This window comes from Papilio polytes, unplaced genomic scaffold (assembly GCF_000836215.1).
Source record: "Papilio polytes unplaced genomic scaffold, Ppol_1.0 DF824325.1, whole genome shotgun sequence".
In the NCBI taxonomy this organism is placed as follows: Eukaryota; Metazoa; Arthropoda; class Insecta; order Lepidoptera; family Papilionidae; genus Papilio; species Papilio polytes.
The window spans coordinates 429,460-449,126 of NW_013524879.1; the positions used below are offsets into that span (position 1 = coordinate 429,460).

The following is a 19,667-nucleotide window of genomic DNA, read 5'->3' on the forward strand; positions in this document are numbered from 1 at the left end:
GTGCCTCTTCCCCACCAGTGTTGCAGTAAGACGCAACATTAAGAAAAAATAATTTTGATGTCGATGAAGCACTTTTCTAAAATGTGCTATCTCTTTTTTTCTCTTTGAAGAAAGAGACAACAATACATCAGGGCGTTCACCTTCAACTAAACTATAACAATGCGATTGTCGATTATTTCGCAGCTAATTCAACTGTTTTGCACAACTATAAATCGAGTGTGAGCTCCATATAAACTCAGGAACTCGCGCGAGAAAACAGTTGTACGGTAGTTTAGTCAGGTGTGCACGCGGTATAAATGGTCAGATATTCATATAGACAGTAGTATATTTCATGTATTGTGTAATTTTCCATATGTTTGCAAAATTCAGCGTCTGACCTCTTTTGAAGGAGGAATAAATAAATAATAACCATCTATTTTGTGCTTGGAATATTTTCTGTTCGTTCGAAAATCATTTTTATACTACACTAGCTGTTCCCGTGCGATTTCATCAGCATAATATTATTTTATTGTTAACATGTGTCAAATTGTCAATTGCAAATGTCAAAATGACATGACATGACAAAACTTGGCAAGCTTCCTTGATGTTGGCAGCAACTTATGGTCTCTTTCCCACATTAGGGTTTTTATCCGAAATATTTACTCCCTAAGTTTAATGGCGTGATAATATATAGCCTAAAACGTGACGTAAGTGTAGGGCTTTTTATTAAAAGAGGAATTATTAAAAAAAAGCGGTAATTGCTGACATCTTAGGCAACAAAGTAGCGTGTGTTTACGTTTTATTATAATAGTATAGATATGTGTTCTTCCAGACTGCTCTAAATCTATGACAAATTTAATCCGTTCAGCAGTATAGGCTACAAACTCTAACTATCCATCTTAACTTTCACATATCTATACTCTATACTAACATTACAAGAGAAAGATTTTTATATGTATTGAAATAACTCAAAAACTACGGGGCCGATATCAAAAATTCTTTCACCATTAAAAAGCTATGTTATCAGTAACATGGGCTTTATTTTTTCAATTCCACCCGACCGAAGTCATGAGTAACAGCCAGTTTATTAATTTTATTTTTTTATGACATAAGGTGGCAAACGAGTAAGCGCCCACCTGAATCCGCCAAAATGGCGAAGCGACCGCTGCCCATAGACATCCGCAATTGCAGATGCGTTGCCTACCCTTTTCCGACATAGGAGGAGACGCACATAAAGAGGATATTTCCCCTTCCTATGCATCTCCTCCTCCGTCAAATCCACTTCCCCATTTCCCATCCTCTTCTTATAAGAAAAGGGTGGTAAAGAGAAAGAGACTTAAATAAGGTCGCCGGCACCACACTCATCAGACGAAACACGGAATTGCTTCCGTTTCACGCCTTCTTCTATGTGGTCGTGGTTTTGCAGTGCTAAGATGTTAAAGCGGGCACTACCACTGTTAATTTAGTTAGAAGTAATATTAGTTAGAAGTATGTTAACAAACTTCAGATGAAACTAAACGCTAAGTTTTTTATTATGGTAAAGTCCTAAGTGTCCTATTAACTCTATGACCTCGTGATCCCTGGTCACTGGATGACGTCACGATGACGTAAGCTATGACCATGCTTGATGATGAATATGTATGTACTATCGTCACAAGATCCAATGATAACGGACGAAGCAATTGTGTTAATGAAATTCGGTTACGACCACTGTGTGTAGGGACTTCAGCTTTGTATTAAAATTTAGTACCAATATTAATAGGGAAAGGAAATATTTAAAAAACGATTTAGTTAAGGTTCAAGAATTTAAAAAAAACGTAGGTTTAATTTGAATTTTGTAAAAGTTAATCTTAATTTTTATTATAAGCAATTTATGCCTACTTAATGAAGTTACTTATAAGTAACTTAATCAAGTTATAATAAGTGAAATAAAAGACTTCAAATCATGCTAAAAATAAACGCCACGATAGACAATAACTTAACTTATTTTATTTTTTTATTTATTTTATTTTAGATAGCAGGTAACTCCAAAACATCTGAATGTGTTTGCTTGAAATTTGGCACAGAAATAGATTATTTGATTTAGGCCAATTTTTTTCATTCCGCAGCAACGAAATCGCGAGGAAAAGCTAGCTTAAACTCCAATGGTGATATTCAATTTCTTAACTATTAAACTTTAAATGCATGATTTTTTCTTTTTAAATACCCTAAATTGAAACGGGTAATAAATTGAACATAAAACAAGGAAAAAATAAAGAAAAAATACTTAAAAAATCTATTGGGTGTTGAAACAGAACACACATGAGAAGACTGACATATAAATGCATCATCATGCATTTAAGGGTTAAGTCTCAACTCCAAAGTCTACGTGTTAATCTGAAAGTCATAAATAAGTATTGACGTAGATGTAAAACGCTTTCATGCCATGTGACCTAGATAGGCTCACATTTCTAGCATTTCTAAATGCACTACATTAAACATACATCTGTTAAACAAATTCCATCAAACGATGGTGAAAATCACCTTCACTTTACACATAAAACACGCTGTAATACGCTCAGTTACAACTGACATTTAAAACAGTCTGTTCAATTAAGATTCTGCATGTGTACGCAAAATTTTAACTGCCAGTAGAACTGTTTAGGTATTTTTTGCTTTAAACTGTCTGTTAAAACGGGATTGAGTATTTTTTTTCATCATCAACTTGCCCTTACCGCTTACGGAGGGGCACAGTATGTGCTCTTTCATACATCTCTATCAGCCATATCTGAATACACTCCTTTCTTAAGCATATCTTCTTTCACACAATCCATTCAAGCTTTCTTAGTATTTTCTTTGCCATATTTTGTTTAAACTTAAGCATATAATCCTAATCAAAATTTGAAAATTTTGAACTCTTTAAAATCTTTGGCGCTCTCTCGTGTCGGAAGCCAAGACCTACTTTGGGTCGCTGCGTCAACGCAGTAAGTAAAATCGACTAATCTATTACTTAAGAAGATTGTTTTATTTAACCTATAGAACACTTTTAATATTGTACGAAAAAAGATCGCTTTAATTTTATTTATTGTATAAATAAACTGTGTAAAAGAAAGCTGGTATTATTTCACTTTTATGGTTTCAAGTAGGCATTTGAAAAAATGTTATATAAGACAGTATCATACTATTATAAATGCGAAAGTTTAGATGGATGTTTGTTAGAGTTTGAACCTAAACAGCGGAACAGATTTCGATGAAATTTACATTAAATGTAGAAGATAGTCTGATAGAATACTTAGGCTAATCAATTTTGTTTTATTAATTCCACAAGGACAGAGTCGCGTACAAAAGCTAGTCATATATCCATACAATATATTTACGTTCGATTTAACAATTTCCTGCAAAGGGGGTACAGACGGAAGCTGTCAACTCGGTAACCAAAAGCAACTACTTAAGAGGGAGACAACGGTATATACCTCTCACTCGCACAATGCACTTGACCCTGACCGTGAATGCAATTTGCAATTTAGTGTCATAATACATCCTGTGGTTGTTACATATCCTTGAGAGTAATTCGCTTTTACTGTCGATTGGTAAACAACGCATTTTGTCAGTCGTTTCGTACTAAAGACATCTAAATACATAGACTGGGCATACTGAACAAAAATCTTTTTCTGTTACTTTCGACAGACTGTAATTTTTGTATAGATATTTTTTTTTTTACCTTTTCCTACACACAACCATAAATCTCTAAATTATCTTACTAATATTATAAATGCGAAAGTTTAGATGGATGGATGTTTGTTAGAGTTTAGACGTTAGATTTTAGTAGTCTAGACTGCTGAACGGATCTCGATGAAATTTGGCGGACGTAGAGGACAGTCTGGAAGAACACATAGGCTACTCACTTTTGTTTTTTTTTATATCACGCGAGATTGAGTCGCGGGCGATAGTCAGTTTATAATTTCACTCGTCTATTGTAACTTTATAAAAGTAAATATAAGTTTTTTAGTTAAATATAGGTGTGACGTATTACCGTAGATCCTAGCTTATCGTAGTTCAAATAAGATAACGGTGCTCCGCCACACCTTCCTACGTGACGAATGCCACATCGGAGCCACGTGTTTTACCACGTGCTAAAGATTCTAATGCAGAATAACGGATTGTTCTGTAACTGATTTTGAGTACGTACATTTGATGTTTATTTGTTTACCGACTAGTTTAAGACTACGTCCTCTCGGAATTAAAAAACAAAAGAATCCGCATGAAATTTTGAAAATTTTATTTTATTGTTTACATTTGTCAAATTATCAATTGCAAATGTCAAAATGTAATGAAATGACAAACCTTAGCAATGTTGCTTCCTTGATGTTGGCAGCAACTTTTGGTCTCTTTCCCACATTAGGGTCTTTATCCAAAATATTTACCCCCTAAGTTTAATGGCATGAAAATATATAGCCTAAAGCATGACGTTAGTGTAGGGCTTTTTATTAAAAAAGAATTATTCAAAAATATGCTGTAATTGCTGACATCTTAGGCAACAAAGAAGTGTGTGTTTACGCTTTATTATCATAGTATAGATTAGCTAAAATATTGCATAACCTAAAATTCCATTAACTGTCTAACCGAGGGTTAGTGGAATCAAGCCTTAATTTCGATATTTTTAATGTAAAACAATAATTATAACCTTAATTTCTTCTTCAATATTTGAAATTTTTAAGGTCGTTACAAACCGGTTTGTCGGATTACGTCATATTACTGCGTCGAATAGTTTTTTTTTCTTCGCGGTTTTTTGCGGGAAACAAGAGACGATCGAATTCTGGGGAAATGCTTTTTACATTGTTTTTTGTGTGTTTAAGTTGATTTTTATCTACGTATTCGAATAAGCTGAAATAGCTTCTATTTCAAAGACAATAAAGATTGAATTAGAATGACGTGTTTATTTGACAAATTTAAAATCTAAACAGTGTTATGGTAACATTTTTAATTAGTTAAAGGGTTCTGTACATTATTTATTTTTTAATGTAAGTAACTAGATTTTTAAAGGAACTTTTGTTACAGTCTTTATAATCTTACTAATATTATATTATAAATGCGAAAGTATAGATGGATGGATGTTTGTTAGAGTTCATAGCCTACACGACTGAAAGGTTTTCGATGAAATTTGGTATACATGTAGAGAATATTCTGGGAGAACACATAGGCTAATTATTTTTGTTTTTTTTAATCCCACGCGGACGGAGTCTCGGGCGAAAGCTAGTAATACCGTAAATTTAACTCGATAATTACTGTTTTAAACCTCTAGGTCACAGCGAAATTGGACAAAGCGAAGCGAACATGAAATACATGAAAACGTAGGAAAAAGAAACGAATTCTTCAACGTAGAAGGTTTAATGCTAGAATTTGGGTTTCAGATAGGTGTATTATTTTCCTAATAATAATTTTCTTATAATTTCAAATAGTCGGTTAATTTTATTTCATTATTCTTAAGGATCTCTATTTTTAAAATCGCGAGTCGACTTTCATCAACACTTGTCCTTGCACACCTTTCGTTTTTTTCCCGCTTTTTTGTCGTCGCCATTTTTTTTAACATGACTCATCCAAAGCTTAATACTTACTTGACGTTTACGTTTCTACATCTATAGTAGTGCAAAGAGTTTTAAACAGTTATAGAGTGGACATTCGAATAAATTTTTAACACTTTCAGTAGCAGGTCAAACTATACTAATGTTTTACTAAATATATACTATCATAATAATGCATTAACACACACTTCTTTGTTGTCTAAGATCTCAGCAATTACAGCATATTTCTGAATAATTCTTTTTTTAATAAAAAGCCCTACACTTACGTCACGCTTTAGGTTACATATTTTCACGCCATTAAACATAGGGGGTAAATATTTTGGATAAAAACCCTAATGTGGGAAAGAGACCAAAAGTTGCTGCCAACATCAAGGAAGCAAGATTGCCATAGTAAGGTAATTGGTATTTTGACATTTGCTAGTAATAAATATATTGTAAAAATGTCTATTGCTCAAATTAAAGTATTGACAAGTATCTGTTCTAACAATAACATTTTACAGTCTGTAATTCGAAAGCCTAAGAATAAGAAATCCTAACCTCAAGGGGCTGCAATTTGTTTCTTTAATGTGTTCAAAGAAATTAATTCTAATTAATACGGCCAGTTTTATACTTCTGTTCCAGCTAAAGGAATAAAACTTTTTTGCTCACGAGAAACCGGATTTAAATCCTAATAAATACAAAAAACTGTTCGAGTCATTCAAAGCGGTTACTTAAAAAAAATGTTAACTGACATCACTACCATTCATTGCGTAATCGCGCGGGAAGTTTGACAGATGGATATGAAATATCATTTTTTTTTGCATAAAATGTATGAGTTAATTCTAAGTTATTATATGTCAAAGGGAGGTTAAGAAAACCTACTACATAATACAATTTCCCATCATACTAATACTCGTATTATAAATGCGAAAGTTTAGATGGATGTTTGTTAGAGTTTGTAGCCTAAACGGCTGAACGGAATTTGATGAAATTTGGTACAGATGTAGAAGATAGTCTGGAACACATACTTGTGTTTTTTTTAATTCCACGTGGACTGTCGCGGACGAAAGCTATTTTATACTTCCAATTTTGATTTTCATTTGTTTTAATTCTATTTCAAATTGAATTAAATCTTTTATTACCTACGGAATGAATTGTGAGTACATTTAAATTACGAAACAAAGGTAATTAAATTAAATATAGCCATAAAATTACATTAAATAATGGTCGGTCAATCTGTTTTAATGTGTTTTATGAGCTTGTAACAATATTATTAAAAACATTAACTATGAATTTGGTTGATTTATGACCGAGATCGAGAATTGAGAGAATTATTACGATAATTGCTTGGTAACGAAAATTTGTGTTTTAGTGTTGTGCGTAGATTAGTTATCGATATCGATGTTATTTACATTATCGGATAATATCAATTAAGAAATCCATCTTTTTTTCATTCAATTAAATCTATTTCTTTTAACAATGTTAATTGACAAAAGTATATTAACAGTTAATTAAAACTCAAGTATAAGTTTGTAAAAATTAAAGTGCACTTTTTCCTAAATAAAATTAAAATTCAGAAAATAATATGTATTTGTTTTTCCTACCTAATTGTTACCATGTACTCTGTAACGAAAATATTTACGATTCAATAAATTACATTGTCGATAGCCAAGGTATGTCATAGATATTTTCTATCGATACATTAATCTCTCAAGCACAACACTAAATAAAGATTTATTACCATTATAATTATTGGGCGGATTAAATTTTACTTTCAATGCCTAACACTATACGTTACACAAATTATGGTAACAATGTCACAGTATTCTGTACAAAATAAACCTTATATTTAATATGTTTAAAGTTCAATTTACTTTTTTGATTAAAATCACACGTGTAGATGTCGATATGAGTTATTATCTTAATAATAGGTTATTTTTTTAATAAAAACCATAGAGTAGTGACTATGATCATGTGAACATGTAAAAATGTATTAATATACTAACTGTTGCTCGCGACTTCGTCCACGAAAAATTTAAAAATGTAACCTACGTTCGGCGATATCACAGCTTTTTCATAGTGTAAGAATTTTTGAAATCAGTCCAGAAGTTTTTCAGTTATTTCAATACATATGAAAATGCGAAAAAACAAATCTTCCCTCTTTAATATATGGATAATATTATAAATGCGAAAGTTTAGATGGATGGATGGATGGATGGATGTTTGTTTGTTAGAGTTTGTAGCCTAAACGACTGAACGGATCTCGATAAAATTTGGCATGGATGTAGAGCATAGTCTGGAAGAACACATATGCTACTTGATTTAGTTTTTTTTTTTAATTCCTCGTGGACGGAGTCGCGGGCGAAAGCTCGTATATAGATATGGATAACTTGATGAAATAGGTTAAATGTTAAAACATTGGTAAGATGTGACGTAAAAAAATTCAAAATACTAAGGTGCCTACAATCCCTAAAGAACCTCACAAATAACTTAAAGGCTTGTAAACTTTTCAATAAAAAAACAGTTGAACCAAACTTTTCCTCTCTCAATGAATAATCTCTTTTTCCCACTAAAATATAAGTACTTTCATAATTCAATGAAAACATAATCTATACTAGTATTATAAAGAGGAAAGATTTGTATTTTTGTATGTATTCGATTCACGTAAAAACTACTGAGTCGATTTTAAAAATTCTTTCACCATTAGAAAGGTAATTTCACTGTTAGTAACATAGGCTATGTAACAGGCGTTTTATTATTATTTTTAATTTCTCGCAGGCGATGTCGCGAGCAACAACTAGTAGGTATATAAATTGTTAATCAATTTTTTTTTATTTATATGAATCATTTGGATAAAACGGTATAGAAATAATCTACGAATACATAAATTCTTTAAACTATTTTTAATTAAAAATCTAACGGATATCTTTTCAATCAGATAATTTTGAGGAAGTAATTAATATGATAAATGTATTTTATAGTTAAAATTTTAAACTTCAAGGAGTAACGTACTTTAACAAGGGCAACAATTTTCCTAAGATTTGGCCCAAATTTAGTCCCTTTCCCTTTCCACCTTTTTACTTATAAGAAAAGGGTGGGTAGGGAAAGTGGATTTCACGGAGAAACGTCATCTTTATGTGCGTCTCCTACACCGTCGATAAAAAGTAAGCAACGCATCCGTATTGCAAATGTCTTTAGGCAGCGGTCGCTTCGCCTTTTTGGCAGATTCAAGTGGCCGCTTGTTATTTATCCCATGTGTACTCCAGACTTTGTTTTATATCTGTGCCAAATTTCATGGGGATCCGTTCAGCCGTTTAAAACATCCATCCATCTGTCGTAACTTTCGCATTTATAATATTTATATATATGATGATACTCGACGATAACGAAGCTTTCTAAAGGTGTCAGAATTTGTAAAATCAGACCAGCAGTTTTTATAATATTTGAACGTTACAATAACATAACTTGCCTTAGCAACAATGTTGCTGAGACTCAAATCAAAAAGTAGTAAAACACATTGTTTACGGAAGATAATAAAATGGCGCGTAAAAACTATTTTTAAGCTGCAAAACCTGATTTTGTCACTATAAATAAAACCTCGTGTCGCAGTTTTTAAGGGCATGGGGTCTCGGCCAAGGTCATTATAATCCAGTTATCAAGGAAACTCGCAAAAAGGTAGAAGCTGTAATACTAAACTAAACAAGATAACTAAAATATTAATAATTTTAAACTACACACAGATCTAAATAGTAAAAATGGTTCCAGCCAGCACTACCTTTTGCATAAAATAAGTAATTTTAAAAAATCGGTCCACCGCGTTCGGAGTTATGTCGTAACACAAACCATATAAGCTGAAAAAAAACATTTTATGTATGAGAGTTGAATTTTGTATCTGAAGACTTATTAGGAATATTCGTGAGAACGAATTCGTAACGTAAACGACAAAGTTCTCGCAATTGTCATGCAAATTACGACTACTGGCAACTATTTCGCATCAAAATGAAAAAGAATCACGTAATAGCACTATAAATCGGATCATGCCCATCCTTTCTCTGTCCCCACGTGAGGACAGATGGGTTAAAATTTTCATCCGTCCCACCTTTTGCGACGAGGGGACAGTTGGGACTTATTTTAATTCATAACGGTTCCATCTGTCACCTTATTGGTGATAGTGGGACTAAAAGGTGGGACGGATGAAACTTCTGACGTGCAAAGAGACAGCAGACATAGCAGGGTGACGGTTGGCAATAATCCCATAACATACATAAGACGGTTTTTTCGATGTTCAACAATTTAACTTAAAAAAAGATATTGTATAAAAGTCCAATCAATCATCACAACACTGACGAATATCTTTTAAACAAATCCGCTTAAGAGCGGTATTAAAGCGGTTAAAAGGAATAAGCGGAAGCGATTCTTATAATTTACTAAAGTAATAGTTTCAACATATTTGTTAAAACATCTTGTTATTCTCTCGTTCTTTTTTCAAAAATAAGAGATTAAAATATTGTTAGTAGATCTTCACAACTGTGTATGTTTAATGTTTAACGTTTTTTGGTCCATGAAAATTCTTGACACGTACACCAACACGTCTATATGTTTGTGATTTCTTAATAAATTTGAATAATTTCTCGAAAATTTTCGCGTTAGCCCTAGATATTGTTCGACAGAGGTATAAAAAGTAGATACTAACAAAATGAAACAAATAAATAAGTATTGAATAAGCCCAAATTTGAATGGCTACAAAGGTACAGAAAAGCCAAAAAAGTGTTACGCTAAAAGAATTATAAGAAGGGAGTGAATTAATATTATGATGATTTATAAATATTTATAGAAGTTAGTATATGTCAATACTACGTAAGAAAAAGAGAAAAAATAAATACGGTTTGAAATCGCTTCATCTTCTAACATATTCCATTACCATACCTGTTCAAAAAAAGTTGAGCACAACTGTATGACTCATGACGTTTTGTACACCGTTGTATAAAAGTAATGCAGCGGTCTAATGAATCCTTCAGTATACTGTCGTCATAGCTTTGAGTGCAAGGCAATATCGCTCTTAAAACTATCTTGTTTACGTCTATAATCGTTTTAAACAAGTTTCAATAGTGCTGTCTATGTGTGGGTGATAGATGTTGACAACATTTTTTGTAAATTACAAGTGATTTTATAGATTTTTCCATCAAAAAAACTATAATAGGATTGCAGGTGAGTTGCATAAAAATGAAGAAATCCAAGGCTTAAAAGTCTATATTTTCTAACGGAATTAGTTGCGATTTTACTTAAATTCTCAGCCAATTAAGGGCCTCCTTTGTTTGATTCGATTTTTGAATTTGCAATTGATATGGCAAATGTTAACATATATTATAATAAAGCGTAAACACACACTTCTTTATTGCCTAAGATGTCAGCAATTACAGCATATTTTTGAATAATTATTTTTTTAATAAAAAGCCCTACACATGCGTCACGCTTTAGGCTATATATTTTCACGCCATTAAACTTAGGGGGTAAATATTTTGGATAAAAACGAAAGGAAAGTGGAAGGAAAGTGGAAAGTGTCCATAAGTTGCTACCAACATCAAGAAAGAAAGATTGCTTAGGTTTGTCATGTCATGTCATTTTGACATTTGCTATTAATACTTTGACAAATGTAAACAATAAAATAAACTTTTCATAAATTTATGCGGATGGAATCGCACGGGAACAGCTAGTGTTAACATAAAATAGAGTTTTTGTAATGCTTCATGGTGGGAAAACCCACTCTTATGACGTAATTTGATGCATTTGATGCAAGCAATTTACGCTTGTATAACCTTACTCGATCTTAAGTGGGCATAATTCAAGGGAAAACTTTTAACTCAGCCTTTTAAAGGTGACACAATTTCTTAATTGCTTGGAAAATTTACTGGCATATTAAAAGAAATCTTTCCTTTATACGAAGGTTCAAAAAGTGTTCGAATGCAAGGTTTCTACTAGCTTTTGCCCACGTCTTCGTCTGCACGGGAATAATAAAACTAAGTAGCCTATGAATTCTTCTAGCCTATTGTATAGCTTTGCAAAATTAACTAACGGTCTTGACTTTGTAAGCGTAGAATTAGAAAAACGCTATGTTATTTAAGTTAATTTTTAAGTTAGAGATTACCCGAAACAAACTCGGAAATACGGACAAATAAAAACTTTGAAAATTGTTTTTTCATTCAAATATGATTTTTTTTAAATTAAGTTACCTCTATTTTATTAAACTATTGTAGTTCTTATCTAAAAAGCAATAAAGGTTAAAATTCTTTTAATTTTTTAAAAGACTAGATTTATAACAATCTGAAATAAACCTTAACTACAAACAATAAGGTATGTAACAGCTTGTTTTAAGATTCATCAATTTTGTAACACGATCGCCTCATATCGTCCGATAGTTATGACGTATGACTACGCAAGAAGAATATCTAGGCCAATGATTGGATATACAATTGTTTCCAACATATCTGCAGATACGACTTTATTAAGTGACGACCTGGGCTGGTGGGTCGGCACAGTATGTGCTGCCCTTCCACACATCTTTTTTTTTTTATAATACGAGGTAGCAAACGAGCAAGCGTGACCTGAATCCACCGAAATGGAAAGCGACCGCTACCCATAAACATCCGCTATTGTAGATGCGTTGCCTACCCTAATTGACGGAGGAGGAGACGCACATAAAGAGGACATTTCCCCTTCCTATGCATCTCCTTCACCGTCCAATCCACTTTTTCCTCCCATCCTTTCCTCTTAAGAAAAGGGTGGAAAGGAAAAGGGACTAAAATTAGGCCTCCGGCACCAACACACATCTCTATCAGCCGTCATATAACAAACCTAGGAAATATATTAATCGCCATGTAATTGACAGTATCAAGTAATTTCACTTTAAAATTCTCTGCAAATAAATACAAATAGCCTGTGTTCTTCCAGTATACACTACAACTATGCCAAATTGCATCGAGATTTCAGCTGTTTTGGCTACAAACTCCAACAGACATCCATTCAGTTTTCGCATTTATAATATCACTAGCTTTCGCCCGCGACTCCGTCCGGGTGGCATTAAAAAAGCAAAGTGAGTAGTTTATGCGTTCATCCAGGCTATTCTCTACATATGTGCCTTTATCGAGATCCGTTCATCCGTTTAGGCTACAAACTGAATCTCAAAGATATAAAATACTAGCTTTTGCCCGCGACTCCGTTCTCCTGGAATTAAAAAGAAAACAAAAGCAGGTAATGTTCTTCCAGACTATTTTCTATGTCTATGCCAACTTTCATCCAGATTCGTTCAGCAATTTAGGCTACAAACTCTAACAAACATCCATCTAAACTTTCGCATTTATAATATTACTAGCTTTCGCCCACGACTTCGTCCGCGTGGCATTTAAAAAAACGAAAGTGAGTAGCCTAAGTGTTCTTCCAGACTATCCTCTACATCTACACCAAATTTCATCGAAATCCATTGAGCCGTTTAGGCTACAAGCTCTAATAAACATCCATCTAAACTTTCGCATTTATAGTAAGTATGATTATAAATCAACTTATGAATGAGAGAAATGAGTTTATTGAACTACTTATCTTACATTACGCAGATCATTTTGTTTACGTCGAGCACGTGTCGATGTACCAATCTCGCCGATCTTACCCTTGACACCGCGTAGATACGATGACGCTAACATAAATAATATTTCATATCATACTAATATTATAAATGCGAATGTTTAGATGGATGTTTGTTAGAGTTTGTAGCCTAAACGGCTGAACGGATTTCGATAAAATTTGGTAGAGATGTAGAGGATAGTCTGGAAGAACACATATGTTACTCACTTTCGTTTTTTTTTTAAATTCCACGCGGACGAAGTCGCGGGCGAAAGCTAGTGATATTATAAATGCGAAAGTTTAGATGGATGTTTGTTAGAGTTTGTAGTCTAAACTGCTGAATGGATTTCGATGAAATTTGGAACAGATGTAGAGGATAGTCTGGAAGAACACATAGGCTACTCACTTTCGTTTTTTTAAATTCCACGCGGATGAAGTCGCGGGCGAAAGCTAGTGATATTATAAATGCGAAAGTTTAGATGGATGTTTGTTAGAGTTTGTAGCCTAAACTGCTGAATGGATTTCGATGAAATTTGGTATAGATGTAGAGGATAGTCTGGAAGAACACATAAGCTACTCGCTTTTGTTGTTTTTTTTTTAAATTCCACGCGGACGAAGTCGCGGGCGAAAGCTAGTGATATTACAATTGCGAAAGTTTAGATGGATGTTTGTTAGAGTTTGTAGCCTAAAGTTCTGAATTGATTTCGATGAAATTTGGTACAGATGTAGAGGATAGTCTGGAAGAACACATAGGCTACTCACTTTTGTTTTTTTTTAAATCCCAGGCGGACGAAGTCGCGGGCGAAAGCTAGTAATATTATAAATGCGAAAGTTTAGATGGATGTTTGTTAAACTTTGTAGCCTCAACTGCGGAACGGATCTGGATGAAAGTTGACATAGAACATAGTCTGGAAGAACACATAGGCTTCATTTTATCCCGGGAATAGTTACGGTTCCCGTGGGATTCATTTAGTTTTTTAATGTTTACTCGATCATTCTGCAACGGTCCAACATATCTTATTGAAATTTGGCACAGATATAAAAAAAATCTGGAGTACACATGGGATAAGGTTCATCCCCAAGAAATGTCCGGTTCCCGAGAGATACGTAGCTTTTTGTGATTTATATGGTTCGTATGTTTTCTAATACCACGCGGACGCAGTCGCGGGCAACATCTAGTCATTCATAAAAAATATAGGAGGGACTTTTTTCGTAAAGCAATAGACACTTCACTGATAAGATATCTGTCTTCCTTAGAGTATTATAACAAAAAAACATCCTCACTTCCTTATACATTCCATTCGTTCTTATCTATGTCATTTAGACCGCTTTCTTTTTTTTAATAATATGACAGTTTAGGGTAAGGCCAACCTTTTTTTATGCCAGTTATGTTGGTATAAGGAAATCTTGTTGCTATGGGGATAACTGATGTTAACCAATAGCCTAAATGATAAACTACAGATATCCGATCACGTGATCGTGAGTTCGAATCCAGCCGTTCGATGTAATAAATATCTTTTGCGTATCATCATCATCATCATCATCAGCCTTTGTTCGTCCACTGCTGGGCATAGGCCTTCCCCAATGCCTTCCACAGAATGCGGTCCTCCGCCTTCCACATCCAACGACTTCCCGCCGTGCGCACTAAGTCGTCGGTCCATCTGGAGGGAGGACGCCCCACGTTCCTGGTCCCTGTCCGTGGCCTCCATTCTAGGACATTTGCGTATACCTGGGCCTTATTATTTAAAAGTGTCGTAATATTTATTAAAAATCATATCTTAAGTTCTATTTGACAAAACAAGGTTAATAATATTTTGTTAGCCTTTCAGCATTCGAAATAAGGTAATAATTAGGTTTTTTTTCATGTTTTATATTATAAATGCGAAGTTTGGATCGATGGATATTTGCTAGAGTTTGATGTTTGATAATATAAGGTGGCAGACGAGCAAGCAGCTACCAGAATCCACCAAAATGGAAAACGACCGTTGCCCATAAACATCCTCAATTGCCGATGCGGAGGATGAGACACACATAAAGAGGACATTTCACCTTCCTATGCGTCTTCTCCACCGTCAAATCCGCTTTTCCTTCCCATCCTGGGACCAAGATTAGGCCTCCGGCACCACACTCATCAAACGAAACGCGGAATTGCTTCCACTTCACGCCTGTTTTCTGTGTGGTCGTAGTATTGCTGGGGGCGAGCCGGCCCCGCAGTGCTTAGATGTTAAAGCGGGCTCTACCACTGTTAAATTGTTTGTAGCCTAAACGGCTAAACATTTGTATAAAATTTGACAAATGTAGAACATAGTCTGGAAGAATACATTAGCTAGTTGTTTTTTTTTGAATTGCACGCGTTCATTCCATAATACAAAGTATGACAATTTCTAGGTAATGTTACACGTGAATGTGACATGGATTAAAATCGTGATTGTCACTAAAGTGACACTTAACATGACACTCTGTGTCATTGTTTAATGAACAGCACGCGCCAACAAAGATAAGATTATAATTCTTAACTGTATTTGATAAAGACTGTAATTATAAGACTATAATCTATACTATATTATAATAAAACGTAAACACTCACTTCTTTGTTGCCTAAGATTTCAGCAAATACAGCATATTTTTGTATAACCCCTTTTTTAATAAAAAGCCCTATATTTACGTCACGCTTTAGGCTATATATTTTCACGCCATTAAACTTAGGGGGTAAACATTTTGGATAAAAACCCTAATGTGGGAAAGAGACCATATGCTACGAGCTGCCAACATCAAGAAGCAAAATTAAGTAAGGTAATTTTTGACGAAATGAAATAAAATCTTTACAAATTCATGCGGATGAAGCCGCACGGGAACAGCTAGTCTTATTATATTATCTATTCTAATAAAGAAGAAACATTTATGTTTTACAAGCTTTCGCCCTCGACTCAAAAGTGAGTAGTCTTTGTGTTCTTCCAGACTATACTCTACATCTATGCCAAATTTCATTCAGATCCGTTCAGCAGTTTAGGCTACAAACTCTAACAAACATCCATCTATCTATACTTTCGCATTTATAATATTAGTATGATTAAAAAAGTAGCTGTTGCTGGCCACTTTGCCAGCGTGAAATAAAAAAAAAATATAACCTATGTTACTCACTGATAACGTAGCTTTTTAGTGGCAAAAGAATTTTTGAAATCGGTTCAGTAGTTTTGAGTTTATTTGGTACATACAAATCGTTCCTTATTTAATTTTACTATGTTTTAATTTGGTTTTAAAAACATTAATATCATACACCACTGATCTATATAAATAGATAGGGTTGCTTGGATACGATAGCTTTTACATTGTGCCACGCGCCTTTATATTTCTGAAAGTTATATCTATATATGTTAGTTTGAATTTTTACTGTTATAAACCATTACCGTCAGCGCGCGAAATACTACGTTTTATAGCCTATCCATTTATAGAGGTCAGTGTTAAGCCTATCTTAAGTGTCAGTCAATTGTAGTAGATTTGATTAAATTATTTGGCGCGTGTAGATAATTCGATAGGTTACGAAGTTTTGATAATTTTTTTTAAAATTAAAAAAAAAAGAATTTCGGCAATTAACAAAAGATTCTTTGAAATGTTATCGTACATTCCAGATATCGTTTTTGTAGTATTTTACGATTTATATACGTTTTTATAGTAACACTATAAAATTAATTGTTAATGTTGATTACACAATTTTATTGTCATTTACATGTATATATACTTCTATAGTAATATGGATATGGGGTAACAAGAATGGATAAGATACGAAATGAGTATATTAGTGGAATTTTGAGAGTAGCCCTAGTACTACTGGTAAGGAGTAAAAGGTTAGCATGGGGGCATGTTATGAGGAGGGATGAATCGCATGTTACAAGGAGAACGTTAGTTATGAGTGTGGAAGGGTACATAAAGAGGTAGACCTAGAAAGAGATGGATGGATTTGAAAGGTGACATGATCAAGGGAGTGATGACTGAGATGACGTATGATAGAGATATGTGGAGGACAAAAACCGGGTGTACTGACCCTACGGGATTAGGATAAGAAGAAAGATGATATAATAAACGAAATTTAAGGTTCTGTGTTAATCAATAATAATGTAATAAATCAACACTAATTTAAAAAAAAAAACAGTTAATTTTTATACATATATTTATTTTACTTATAACGAAAAAAACAATTTTTAAATTCACGACTGTTTGCCGAGTTTTTTCCGCATTATCTATACTAATATAATACAGCGTAAACACGCTTTGTAGCGTAGGATGTCAGCAATCACAGCATACGACACGCTTTAGGTTATATATTTCACGCTATTAAACTTATGGGGTAAATATATAGGAAAATAACCGGCATGTGGGAAAGGGACCATAAACTACACGTTATTATGGTAACAGTAATTTTGACATTTGCAAATGACAGTTTGAAAAATGTAAACAATAAAATATATTTTTATAATTTCATGCGGATGAAACCGCACGGGAACAGCTAGTGTATAATACGGTTGAAGCGATTTGGACGGGAATTTTACTGGAACCTTCCTGTACCTAGATGTGTGTGGGAGTAAATAGTTTTTTTTTCTTATCCGGCAACCGCTAGTAAAGTAATAAAACATTTGAATGGCGGACTTCCGCAAAAACCATTGTTTCCGAAAATGTGATGCAATAAAGGGAAAAGTTTCATCACCTTTAAACATAAAGCTGTAATAATACTTAAGTATTGACCTTTTTTTACTATGCAACAAAGAATCAATTGGACTATACAATGTCCAGACATTTCAATGCATCTGTTTCAACTCTAAATGTGAAATCAAATGATTTACAAGTTAACAACAAAGGTTTTAAAGTTCATTTTTCATCACAAATGCTGGTACATTCTAATTGCAGTGTTGCCTCTCCGTCTATCGGCGTGCCGAGAGTCACGTAGTGAAGTAAGACGCCGAGTGTCCGTTGTTAGCGACGTCACGAAACTTATAATTTTTACGATTTTATCACGTGGTTTTCAATTGTTTTAAGTACGCAGATTCGAAGGTTTATTTCCTACCCACGGTAAAATCAGAATGGCTGAAAATTTATAGCAAACAAACTTGTACTCGTATAAACAAGCTGCAGTTTTCTGTAGTATTTGATACTGAGAAGCGAATTTCTTTCTATAACTCAAATAAAAATAAAAGTAACTATTCTGACAATGTAAATGTACCTACAAACGTAACCAATAAACAAGATTTACCACTTTACAGGATTCGACTAAAATCTTTTTCTATCATAATAAAACTTATTAAAAATTATGCGTCAATGTAATATAACATTGTATATTTAATCTGTATAGTGAAAATAAATAAGATATTATTGGATTAACATATAATATCGCATTCACTTTTGAAATAATTAGTAGAGAAGGTAAGGAGTAAGAGGTTAGCATGGTGGCATGTTATGAGGAGGGATGAATCGCATGTTACAAGGATAACGTTAGTTAAGAGTACACCGGTAGAGGTAGACGTAGAAAGAGATGGTTTGCGTGAAGTGACATGATCAAGGGAGTGATGACTGAGATGACGTATGATAGAGTTATGTGGACGACAAAAAACCGGTTGCGTCACTACGGGAGTCGGATAAGAAGGATGATGATGATTCACTTTTTAAATATTAACAGGGTGTGTATCCAAGTATAATGGAAACACACAAAATCCGTATCTGGGCCATTCAGATTTTTTTCCTTTAATGTCTGAATCCCAAACTTGTCGCCGCTTTTTCAAATGGTCATCATAAAAACTTTATCTTGTTACTATGCCAGATTTTAGGGACCCGCGGTATTATTTTTTAATCATCATTTTTATTGGCAATTATAATTTCAAAAGTACTTATCGTATAAATTTTATAACCGGCCAGCACTATAATAATAAATTCAAAGAGGTTTAATAGCAATAAAAGTTCTTGTGTTTTTTGTACGTATATTAAATTAATTCACATCCAGTTAATGAATAAAAAAGTAGTTACTACGTGTACATTACAATACTTAAATTTTTTAGTATTTAAAAAAGGGGATTTTTTTATCTGCTTTATTAGGAAAAAGTTGCAACGTCTGTTGTGAAATGTATCTACTACTAGCTGTTCCCGTGCGGCTTCACCGCATTTGTTAAATTATCTAGCAAATGTCAAAATGACATGACATGACAAACCTTGACAATCTTGCTTCCTTGATGTTGGCAGTAACTTATGGTCTCTTTCCCACATTAGGGTTTTTATCCAAAATACTTACCCCCTAAGTTTAATGCCTTGAAAATATATAGCCTAAAGCGTGACTTAAGTGTAGGGCTTTTTATTAAAAAAAAATATTCAAAAATATGTTGTAATTGCTGACATCTTAGGAATCAAAGATGTGTGTGTTTACGCTTTATTATAATAGTATAGATTAAAAAAAGACTTTCAATTGGAACAAGAGATATATGTAAGTATTTCAAATGAATATTTATTGTTCTACGGAACCCCTTTCAGATAAAACAATCGCACTTGACGTTT

At 33.5% G+C, this 19,667-nt stretch overlaps 1 protein-coding gene across 2 annotated transcripts in view; it reads left to right on the forward strand.

Moving 5' to 3' along the window:
- The window catches only part of LOC106099973 (neural/ectodermal development factor IMP-L2), a 45,991-nt gene that overhangs the window by 12,257 nt on the left and 14,067 nt on the right, over window positions 1-19,667 (forward strand). The window contains exon 1 of one of the 2 annotated variants that reach the window (XM_013278674.1): window positions 10,550-10,727. The exons of the other annotated variant lie outside the window; for it this stretch is intronic. The gene's annotated coding sequence lies outside the window, so the exon portion shown is untranslated. Of the gene's footprint in view, window positions 1-10,549; window positions 10,728-19,667 lie in introns of those variants that run through there. 2 annotated transcript variants of the gene reach the window in all.